This window comes from Lycium barbarum, chromosome 7, assembly GCF_019175385.1.
Source record: "Lycium barbarum isolate Lr01 chromosome 7, ASM1917538v2, whole genome shotgun sequence".
NCBI classification, from domain to species: domain Eukaryota; kingdom Viridiplantae; phylum Streptophyta; class Magnoliopsida; order Solanales; family Solanaceae; genus Lycium; species Lycium barbarum.
The window spans coordinates 32,159,001-32,172,160 of NC_083343.1; positions in this window are offsets into that span (position 1 = coordinate 32,159,001).

Genomic DNA, 13,160 nt, shown 5'->3' on the forward strand with positions numbered 1-13,160 from the left:
AGAAGAAAGTCTCCAACAGAAGAGAAGTGAACGTGAGCATGATAGAGGACATGGCAAGAGGGCCAGATCTTCGAGTCCGATGAGCGAGTTCAGAAGTGGGCACAGGCAGCAGTTTTCTAGGCACTCGGGCTATTCTATGACTAGTGCGCCTCCACGGTTTACAGGCCAGAGATTCGATAGATCTACTCGTTCAGGGCCGAGTCAGAGTTTTTCAGGGTCTCAGTTCAGAGGTGATTCGGGACCGGCAAGGCCACCCGTACCATGATGTCCCCAGTGTGGGAAGTTGCATTGGGGTCAATGCCGATTGGGTTCAGAAGGTTGTTATTCATGTGGTCGACCGGGCCATATTATGCGCGATTGCCCCTCGATTCATGGTAGAGGTAGGACCCAGCCTTCAGGGTCAGTAGCCGGATCTTCATCTTCTATGCGCCCTGTGGGGCCAGGTTCACATGCGCCAGTCGGCCATGGTCGAGGCAGAGGGAGAGTTCCCAGTTCCAGCGGTCCTCAGCACCGTGTTTATGCTTTGGCTGGATGCCAAGATCTTGAGTCTTCTCCTGACGTGGTTACAGGTATATTATTGGTATTTTCTCATGATGTATATGCTCTGATTGATCTGGGCTCCACATTTTCATATGTTACTCCGTCTATTGCGGGTCGATTTAGAGTCGAACCGGAGTCGATCAAACCTTTTGAGGTGTCTACACCCGTGAGTGAATCGGTAATAGCTAGCCGAGTATATAGAAATTGTGTAATTGTGATTTGTGATTATCGTACTATGGTTGACTTGCATGAGCTAAAAATGGTAGATTTTGATGTTATTATGGGCATGGATTGGTTGGCTTCTTGCTACACCAATGTTGATTGTAAAATGAAAATGGTTCGTTTTCAATTTCCGGGAGAACCAGTCTTAGAATGGAAAGGGAATACGGCGTCACCAAAAGGTAGGTTTATTTCCTATCTAAAGGCAAGGAAAATGATCACAAAAGGGTGTATCTACCATCTAGTCCGGGTTCAAGATGTAGAAGCTGAATCGCCAACTCTTCAGTCAGTTCCTGTAGTAAATGAATTTCCGGCTGTGTTCCCGGAAGAACTTCCAGGCCTTCCTCCCGAGCGGGAGATTGATTTTGCTATTGATGTGCTTCCAGGCACTAAGCCTATATCTATTCCTCCCTATAGAATGGCACCCGCAGAATTGAAAGAGTTGAAGGAGCAATTGAAAGACTTGCTTGAGAAAGGCTTTATTAGGCCTAGTTCATCTCCGTGGGGAGCACCCGTATTGTTTTTCCGAAAGAAAGATGGATCCTTGAGAATGTGCATTGATTATCGGCAATTGAATAAGGTGACGATTAAGAATAAATATCCTCTTCCGAGGATTGATGACCTATTTGATCAATTGCAAGGCGCCAAGTGGTTTTCAAAGATAGATTTGAGGTCCGGGTATCACCAAGTGAGAGTTAGGGAGAAAGATATTCCTAAGACAACCTTCAGAACAAGATATGGTCATTTTGAGTTTCGGGTAATGTCATTCGGGCTAACTAATGCACCGGCAGTGTTTATGGATTTGATGAACAATGTGTTCAGGACTTTCCTGGATTTATTCGTGATTGTATTAATCGATGATATCCTGGTGTATTCTAGATCCGAGGCAGAACATGCGGATCATTTGCGTACTGTCCTTGGGGTTCTTCGAACTCGAGAGTTGTTTGCAAAGTTTTCCAAGTGTGAGTTTTGGCTGAACTCAGTGACATTTCTGGGACATATTGTTGCATCCGATGGTATTCGAGTGGACAGTCAAAAGATTGAGGCCGTGAAGACTTGGCCAAAGCCTACAACTCCTACGGAGGTTCGTAGCTTTCTGGGCTTAGCAGGCTATTACAGGAGATTCGTTGAGGGTTTTTCTTCCATTTCTGCACCGCTCACAAAATTGACCCAGAAATCAGCAAAGTTTCAATGGACAGACACTTGTGAACATAGCTTCCAAGAGTTGAAAGGTAGATTGACTTCCACCCCAGTCTTGACACTTCCAGAGGGATTGGAAGGATATGTTGTTTATTGTGATGCTTCAGGCATTGGGCTAGGCTGTGTATTGATGCAACATGGTAAGGTGATTGCGTATGCTTCAAGGCAATTGCGGAAACATGAGCAGAATTATCCAACCCATGATCTCGAATTGGCTGCGGTTATTCATGCATTAAAGATATGGAGACATTATTTATATGGTGTCCATGTGGATATTTATACATATCATAAGAGTCTTCAGTATATCTTCCGACAGAAAGAGCTGAATTTGCGGCAACGACGATGGTTGGAACTGCTAAAAGATTACGATGTAGATATCTTGTATCATCCTGGAAAGGCGAATGTTGTGGCTGATGCTCTTAGTCGCAGATCTATGGGAAGTTTGTGTGATGTACGACCAGAGAGGAGATAAATGGTTCGTGAGCTCCAGCAACTAGCTAGTCTAGGATTTCGAGTAGTTGACTCAGGTAGCAAGGGAACTACTATTCAGAATTCAGCAGTCTCGTCGCTAGTAGCAGAAGTGAAGAAGCGACAATACGAAGATTCCATGCTAATGCATTACAGGGATACACTCCCTCAGAAAGAGGAGTCATCATTTGAGCTTTCATGAGACGGAGTTCTCCGATGTCGAGGCAGATTATGCGTTCCCAATGTGGCAAGTTTACGCCACCAAATATTGAGAGAAGCTCATTGTTCCCGTTATTCTGTTCACCCCGGTGCGACGAAGATGTATCACGATCTTAAGTCTATATATTGGTGGAATGGGATGAAGAAAGACATCGCGGAATTCGTGGCTCAATGTCCCAACTGTCAACAAGTGAAAATCGAGCACCAAAAGCCGGGTGGATTGTTGCAAGCTATAGAAATTCCAACTTGAAAGTGGGAAGTGATTAACATGCACTTTATTGCAGGCTTACCCCGTTCTCGACGTAAGTATGATTCTATATGGGTGATTGTGGATAGACTCACAAAGTCAGCTCATTTCTTACCGGTCAGAACAACATATATAGCGGAATATTATGCAAAGCTTTATGTTAAAGAGATAGTGCGACTCCATGGTGTTCCAGTATCTATTATCTCCGATAGAGGGACTCAGTTTACAGCAAATTTTTGGAAGTTTTTCCAAGAGGGTTTAGGGACCCAAGTGAGCCTTAGCACGGCATTCCATCCGCAAACCGATAGGCAAGCTGAGCGCACCATTCAGACTCTTGAGGATATGTTACGGGCATGTGTGTTAGATTCTGGAGGTAATTGGGATGATCACTTGCCACTCATTGAATTTTCTTACAACAATAGTTATCATTCTAGCATTCAAATGGCACCGTATGAAGCGTTATATGGGCGGAAGTGTAGATCCCCAATTGGGTGGTTTGAAACAGGAGAGACCAAACTGATAGGGCCAGACTTGGTCCAGCAAGCCATAGAGAAAGTCAAGCTCATACAAGATCGGTTGTTAGCCGCCCAAAGTCGCCAGAAGTCCTATGCGGATAATCGTCGAAGGGACTTAGAGTTCCAAGTGAAAGATTGGGTATTCTTGAAAGTATCACCGATGAAGGGTGTAATGAGATTTGGCAAAAAGGGGAAGCTTAGTCCCCGGTATAATGGGCCTTATCAGATTGTACGAAAGATAGGCAAAGTGGCTTATGAGTTAGATCTACCCCCGGATTTGGAGTCAGTTCATCCAGTTTTCCATGTCTCGATGCTTCGAAAATGTGTTGGAGATCCTACTAAGATCGTGCCAATAAGTGATGTGCGACTGACAGAAAAGTTGACTTATGAAGAGGTACCCATTGCCATACTGGATAGGCAAATACGGAGACTTAGAAACAAAGAAGTGGCCTCAGTTAAGGTTCTATGGAGGAGCAATAAACGAGCAGAAATGACATGGGAAGCGCAAGAAAGTATGCGATCCAGATACCCGCATTTATTCCAACCCTCAGAAGAGATTCAAGATGAAACACCAACGATATAAGGTATATATGCTTACTTTTCATGCTTTTGGTCGTGTGTGGCCATAGATATGTTGATATTGTGACGTAGCCCTGTGAGGCGATGATATTATGGGTTGTTGTGACAGGTTGGTAGTGCTAAGTTACAGGGGAAACTCTGGCGAAATTTTCGCAGGATCCCGAGTGTTTAACATTCGAGGACGAATGTTCCAAAAGGGGGGAAGAATGTTACACCTTGAAAATTTTCCCACGAACGTACAGTGGATAGGCTAACAAAGGGCATAGCGAATACGATGTTTTAATAAGAAGGGACCGACGTTTGACGACCTTAAGTAAGATTCCAAAGGCAATTGCGATAAGAGATAGGTTATGCTCCATAATGACTAATTATAGGTTTTGAAGACGTGAAAGCTGCAGAATTGCACTTCGGCCCAGTCGATCGTAAATTGAAATACGGATCGTAAAGTAGTTTACGGGCCGTAACCTTCCATGTCGTATTTCAAATCCCAAAACTTCAACTTTCTGTCCAATGCCTGAATGGTTAAAGACGACTTGAAATACGGAGAGTAAACTGGAATACGGACCGTAAAGTGAGTTCGTAAACCACCATGTCCTTAGCCTGACTTTCTGGTTCTGTCATCCTTTAATACGCCCACAAAATACGGACCGTAAACTGAGTTTCCGACCACTGTTGCTTTCGACTACTGTTCATTTCAAATCAGATTTTAAGTCATTAAAAAGGAGACTCAAGCTCATTAATTCATTTCATTTCCGGACCCCTTCTCTCTAAAACATCTCTCTACATTTATTCCACAAGAATTCAAGGATTATTAGTGATCAACAACACAAATCAAGTGAATCACGTGTAAGAAAACCCATTAAAGATCATACAAGTCAAGAAATCTCATTGGAGATGAACTAGGGTTTTTTCTCAAGTGGAGTATTATCAACCAAGGCTTGTTCCTACGACATCTAAGGTAAGATTTATGATATTTCTATGTTTTTTAAGGTATTTGAGAGTTGAAATACTTGGATTGTAGAAGGATATAGAAAAATGGGTCATGAATGTGGAATAGTGCCATTTGAGAAATAGCTTGAATTGAGTTATGATTCTTGATGTGTTGTGATGTAAATATGTTATAAATGATGTTGAGAACATGAGATGAGAAATGTATGTGAATGGACGTCGTCGTGCGTTATGGCCATAGATATGGGTGATTGAAAGTAAGTCTAGAATATGGATAATGTGGATGAATAATGACTATCGTTATAGTATTGTGAATGTATTGTTGACGTTTGGGAGTTGATATACGCTATGGAGGAATGTCGTATAAATAAAGGAGATGCTGTCCGATTTTCTCTAGTTTTAGTCATGTATGCTAGCTATCGATTTCTAATGATAGTATGACTTTAATGAAGGTAGAAACGCGAGCGTTGAAGGAGAACGTGAAAGTGGTAAATAGTTGAACGGAAAGGTATGTAAGGCTAACCCTTCTTTCATAAGGCATGGTTCTTTGGCCAAACGTCTAAATCTTCTATAAGACTATGATGTCCTTCAAATGATTTGATCTTCCGAGCTAGTAAGCTCACGATTCTTGATATGCTACGATTGTGCTAAGTTCCTCATATGACGAGTAAGCCTATGAGATAGATGTAATAAATGACGATAATAGTGATAATGATATTGGTGACGACTATAATGGTAATAGCGAGGACGATAACGGTGACGATACTGATAGTGATGAGAATAGTAAAGATGCATATGAGCTTATATGTATGTGTGCCTATGTATGGCTATTATGAAACCCCGAGCTCATATGGCCGGGTAGAATATATATAGATGTATATGTATGTATATGATGACGCGCGCACACCACTGCAGTTGGGTACGGACAACACTGAGCCTTGGTAGGGCCAGGTACGTGTAACACTGAGCCTTGGTTGGCTAGGTATGTATGATCACTGAGCCTAGCTATGGCCGGGTACGTGAAACACCGAGCCTTCATGATCGGTTATGCTATGTAAATGAGAAATGTATGAGATGAATATGTATATGCTACGGTAGATATATGATATAGATATGAGTATGAATACGAATATGATATGATTATGAAATAGAATATGTACCCGAAATGAATGTGAATAAGTATACGTAAATGAGTACGGATATGAATATGAATATGGATCCGGAAACGGATATATGTACCCAATCACGCAAGCGAAATGGAAAGATCCTATGTAAGGCAAGTAAGTACCCATGATGATGACATTACTATCTCCTATCTTACGCTGTTTCTTATGTTGCACATTATGCTTCTATAGTGATATTTATCATGCTTTACATACTCAGTACATTCTTCGTACTGACGTCCTTTTGTTTGTGGACGCTGCATCATGCCCGCAGGTACACAGGGAGACAGGCTCGATCCGTAGCTACATTCTCAGGGACTACATAGCAGAGCTCCATATCATTCGGAGCCATAGCTTTTGGGTACTTATTCTTTTGTGTACATAACTATGGGCATAGCGAGGTCCTGTCCCGCTTATGTGATGTGTTATACTCTCCTTAGAGGCTCGCAGACATGTGTATATGGTTAGATATGTCCGGCCTTGCCGGCCTATATTTTGTATATCATTTTGATAGCCTTATCGGCCCATGTACATTGATGTGGCATAGATGCCACTGATGATATAAAGGCATTGTTGTCCAATGGGACTAGCTTGATGAATGAATAGAAATGTATATTTAATCATGTGGCTCACCTAGATGTAAGAGTAAGTGTATGATAAGGGGTGCTCAGGTGGGATAGCACCAGGTGCCCGTCGTGGCCCCGAGTCGGGTCGTGACACAGACTGATGGACGAGCTGAGCGTCCCATTCAGACTCTCAAGGATATTCTATGGGCATGTGTGTTGGATTTTGGAGGTAGTTGGGATGATCACTTACCACTTATTGAATTTACTTATAACAACAGCTATCATTCTAGCATCCAAATGGCCCCGTATAAAGCTTTATATGGGCGCAAGTGCCGATCACCAATTGGGTGGTTCGAAGTAGGGAAGACTCTGGCGAAATTTGTGAAGAATCCCCAAGAATCTAACATTCGAGGACGAATGTTCCTAAGGGGGAAAGAATATTACATCTTAGAGATTTTGGCTTGATGCATTGTGAGTAGACTAACGCGAGCTTAAGGTGAACATGAAGTCCTTATGAGATAAAGGAAAGAATTTGATAACTTAAAGCGCATACCATAAGATTTTGGAGTCATATGAATCGATGAAACTAAGTTCGTCAAAGGAAGTGGAAATGTAAGACATATTCGGGAATGTCTCGCGACAAGTGAGCTATAATGAGTTTAGTAATGTCTTGCGGGGGAGCTATAGGGCCCTTAGATGGTTAATGAAGTGTTATGCAAGAGCCAATAAGGTTCCATAAGGATTGGAGGTTGAACGAGACGAGGATAAGTTTGGGAAAAATTGGGTTGTACGGCCAATTATATAGACCATATAATTTATACGGCCCGTATAATGGTCCGTAGAATACTTCAAAAATGGGGTGGATCCATGGTGGTATTATATGGTCTATTTACACAGACTGCATAAATTGTACAGACCGTATAAATAGCTGTATAATCGGGTCGGGTCAATTTTTTCTTTTTATATGTATGGACGACCCTTGTTAATTTATTTCATTTCACACATCTTCCCAGGTCTTGAAATCTCTAGAACCATCCTCCAAGCATATTCCACTCAAATCCAAGAGGAATCAAAGATCTAATAGCAAGAATCAAGATGTTCAAGTGTTGGGAGACTAACTAGGGTTGTAGGATTCAAGAATACCTTGAGTAATGAAGCTAGGGTTTCACTCAAGTTGGTAACTTGATCCAAGCTCATTCCTATGAGATAAAAGGTTAGTTTTCATGTCTATTCCATTTTATTAAGCATGCTTGGTTGTTGAATAACTTGAGTGCGGGGAGAAAGTGGAAGATGAAGGTTAAATATAAATTTAATGATATTTTGGGTAGTAAATTAACTTGAGTTACCATTGTTAGAATGTTATGAGTGTAATCTTGTTATGAAGGATAATAATGATAACAAGGAAGTGTTACATACAATTTTACAAAGAGTGGATGTGAAGCTGTTGATATGAATTGATTATGAGAATGAATTTTGAGGCTTAATGAAATACGACAACTTGATTATGATATTGTGGATGTTGGTATGGTTTTTTGGAAGTTGTTTTGTTATAGAATGGAAGTCGATGAAATAGGGGAAATGTTGCCCAATTTTCGTTAGCTTGTGAATTATTCTAGTTTGAACTTAAGAGTGCCGTTAAGACTTAACCTTGGTATGAAGCTGTTTAAATGTAGATTTCTCAAGCTTTGGAGGTGAACGTTAAGTAGTTAAGAAGATGTAAAGGTTTGTAAGGCTAACCCTTCTTTCTCAAGGCATGATCCCATTGATGTATACCTTCATGTGAAATCCATAGTATCTTCCATGATGACTTCAATTCCTAGAAACGCTAAAGCTCATAGTTTTTGATATTCTCATGATACTATTGGTTCCATCCTACGATAGTTGATCCTCTAAAGAAAGATATAACGAAAGTGATGATGATGATTATGATGATGTTGACGATACCTATGTACCTATATCTATATATATATATTGATGTATGTCTATCAGGTAACACCGAGCTTATATAGCCGGGTATGATATCTATTGCGCGCGCACCACTGCAGTTGGGTACGGATAACACTGAGCCTTGGTAGGGCCAGGTATGTATAACACCGAGCCGTGTCATAGTCGGGTATGTGAAACACCGAACCTCTATGGTCGGGTATAGTACTACTATATATGTAAGTGTTGTAATAGAAGGTTTCCATTAGAAAAAGGGTAAGTAAATATGATGAACCTCACAAGAGGTATAAAAGGCTCTATCATCCCTATGACTCTTCCATCTTATTTTGCTTTTCATGCTTCTATTTTGCTATTGATTATGCCTTACCTACTTAGTACATTGATTGTTCGTACTGACATCCTTTTATTTGTGGACGCTGCATCATAACCGTAGGTGGACAGGGAGATAGACTTGATCCGTAGGCTGCTTATCTAGAGACTGCTTAGAGGAGCTCTATTTGATTCGGAACTACAGTTGTTGGTACTATTCTTTTGTGTATATACATACAGGCATAGCGGGTCTGTCCCATCTATATGATGTTACATGTTTTTCTCAGAGGCTCGTAGACAGTTATGTATAGTTAGATGTCTTTCAGCCTTGTCGGCTCACATTTTTGTCTATCATCTTGCCCGATAGGATTTGTATTATTGATTCACAAATCGTGAGTTAGCCATTTGACTCACCTATTTATGGTTGTGAAAGTATGATGAGAGGTGCCCAGGTAGGTTAGCTCCGGGTGCCTGTCATGACCCTCCGGTTGGGTCGTGACACACCCACTCAGTCCCTTCTTACCAAGTTCCTCAGCTGGTTTTCATCAATCCGGCGAACCAAGTATGTGCTCCAGCCGCACCAACTGGGCGGAACTCCACTGCCCCGCTCAACCATACCACATACTAAGTATTTTTTTTTCACTCCTAACATCCCATGTCAATTCTCCCCAGGGCATAAAGAGCTAGATCATTATGAAGAAATGGAGAAGGCCTGGAGGGCTGAACAAGATAAGCACGAAAGACATATGGAACAGAAGATGGAGGAATTACTAGAAAGATCCAACAGGTCCGCAAGGAAGGCTAAAGGCCTAAGATATGACGACCTGTGAATGCATCCGGATTTAGACCTACCAGAAGGGTTCAAAATCCCAAAATTTGAAATGTTTAATGGGACAGGGAATCCCAAGGCACACCTCCGGTCCTACTACGACCAATTGGTCGGAGTTAAGAAAAACGAACCACTGATTATGCAACTATTCCGTCGTAGTTTGACTGAAGAAGCCGCTGAGTGGTTCGTAACTCAAGATATGCGCCAACGACTCACCTAGGAGGATATGGCAGAATCCTTCATGGAGAGATTTCGCTTTAATGTCGAACGGTTCCCGACCGATACTACCTTGAAAAGGTCAAACAGAAATCAACTGAAAACTATAGAGAGTTCGCCATCAGGTGGAGAACCGAAGCAGCCCGTGTGCAACCACCAACGTGTGAGGGAGAGCTAGTCTCCGTGTTCATTAGTTCCCAGGAGCCCGATTTCTACGACAGAATTTTGTCCATGGCTGGGCGGCCATTTGCTGAGTTGATCAAAATGGTAGAGGCCATAGAAGATGGTCTCAAATCCGGAAAAATAGTTAGTGTCAAATCCGAAAAAATAGTTAGTGTCTTCAATAAGGAATCTGGACAAGCTACTGCAGGAATCTTTCGCAAGAAGAAAGAGGACATGGCAAGCATATCCCACGTTCCAAGCCCAAGCCCAAAAGAATGCCAATCCTCCCACATAACTACTCCCGTCATAAATTACTCCACACCTGCCTATAATCCAATACTTGTGTATTACGCACAGCCAAGCTTCACCACCACTATACCAGCTTAAAGGCTCCGCCTAGTGTCTGTGTGTCCGCTCCTACTTACCAAACACTGCCACAACAAGCATAGCAACCACCTAAGAACCACCGAAATCAACCACCACCCCCAGCATATAATGCTCCACGTCCAGCTTTCGAGAGAAAACCAGCAAGAGAATTCACAACACTTCTCGAGCTTAGGGCTCGACTCTTCGAAAGGCTATTGGTCGCGGGCCTGATACAGAAAGTCCCCCCAAAACCAGCACAGTCGGGGAACAGATTCTATAGGGATGATCAGACTTATGCCTACCATTCAGGAGGAAATGGGAACAGCGCAGAGGATTGCATAAATCTCAAACACAAAATTTAAGATCTGATCGACAAAAGGGAAATCATTTTGCAAGCCGCAGCTCCCAATATGAACACAAACCCTTTTTCCCAACTATGGAAACAATAGAGTCTACATGATTGAGAGGACGAGGACTGGGAAGCTTGCAGAGCATTGGTCCCCAAAGCAGTAGAATCCCTGGAACAAACAGTAGCCTCCCTCACACTCCAGGAGTGCCCCAATTTCAAAGTTCTGATCCCAGCATCGGGAGCCACAAAAGATATATCAAGGTTAAGGACTTTGGTCCCAGCACCCGTGGTAGCACAGACAGCACATCAAATTACACCTACCTCCAAAGAGCCAATCACTGTACAAGCAACCATGGCTCAAGGCATGACCCGCTCAGGGAGATGTTACACCCCTGAAGAGCTGGCTCAGAATGCTACAAGGAAATAAAACACCCAAAAAAAAACAATAACTGAAGGAGAAGCTAAAGATTTACAGCGGCGCATGCAACCAAGAGACTACTCCATCGTTCAACATTTGAAGAAGACGTCGGCACAAATACCATGTTATCATTACTGGCCATGTTACACCTCGGAAATTTCTCCGTACTTGTATGATGAGTGGAATGATGAAAAGTTGAGTGAATGATGTTTTATTAAGTCGGGAATGGTTAATTAAGAATTTTTGGAATAGAAGAAAGTCGCGGAAAATTTTCTGTCCAGTGGTCGTATATGGCACTATACGACCCGTAAAGTGGTTTACGGACCGTATAGTGCAATCGTCCTCCAGCTTGTCAAAAATCCCAACTTTCTGTAAATGCTGAATATGGTTAAATACGACCCAGTTTACGGCCCGTAAACCGGTTTACGGACCGTAAACCAGGTCGTAAACTACCATGTCCATCAGCCAAAACATTCTGTCTTTGAAATGGTTAAATACGACCACAGTGGAAGGACCGTAAATCAAAATACGGTCCGTATATGGTGGTTTACGACCACTGTTCATCCCGACAACAATTCATTAATGACCAGATTTTGTAATTTTAAAAAGGGACTTAAGCTTCATATTAGTTCATTATTCATCCAACAACTCAAGAGACCTCTAGAACATTCCAAATAATTCCTCCACAAGAATTCAAGAGAATTAAACAGAATATCAAGACCAACAACACTAATTTCATGAAATCAAGTGTAAGAACACATCAAAAGATCTTCTAAGTGAGGAAATTCTCAAGAATGTGGAACTAGGGTTTTGGATAATTGAAGTATTTCAACTTAAGGATTGTTCAACCATCCTCCAAGGTGAGTTTCATGATTGTTCCATGTTGTTTGAAGTATTGGAAAGCTTAGACACTTGAAATGTAGAAGAACATAGGAATGGGTCGTTATTGAGTGAATAGTGACATAAATGAATGATAGTGGAATTGAATTACGAATGTTGAGGTATTGTGAGTACAAATACGTTATAAATGATGTTTATATCATGAAACAAGCATTAAATGCATGAAAACGCAAGGATGAGCTAAAAGTAGAAATAAGGAAAAATTGGAGGAAAATGGTGGATTTTGCCAAATGTACGTAAATGACGATTGTCGATTATGATATTTCGAGTAATATTATGAATGTTGGGAGTTAATGTAAAACATGAGAAAAGTGGTATGAGCGAAGGAAGCGTTGTCCGACTTCTCCTAGAATTAGCGACGCGTTCTTATAGTCAGTTACTAATGTTGATACGAATTCTTTTATGAAGGTAATGACGTGATATCGACGGAGAACAAGTGAGCGATATCTTAGCTAAACGACCAAGGTATGTGAGGCTAGTCCTTCTTTCTAAAGGCATGAATCTTTTAACTTGAATCCCTATTCCTTTCAGGAGTTCTTACATTCTAAGAAGTTAAAAGCTTATGCTTATGAATATCTTTATGGGATAAGTTATACGATATGATGACACTATAATGATGATGATGTTATTCCTTGCCTACACTCACCTTATGTACTAGTCCTTTCAAGGTGAGGCAGAATGTCCATGATGGTTCCATAATGTAATCGGGGGATCACGACCTTACGTCACCCCGATAGAGTAAAGTTGATCATGAGTCTTATATACGCATTATGATAAGATAAGTATTTTATGATAAGCATATTACTATGAGTATTTACGTTAAGCATGTCATGATTGCATTCACACCGGGCCTAGTTGGCCAGGCAGACACCGCTTCGGCGGGCGGCGATACGGATACACCACGACCTACGGGCGTGGGCAGACACCACTAGTGGGCGGCATGAGATGGTACCCCGAACGCGGGAGGCCTGGACGCGGGCTAATATTATTGATTATCACACCG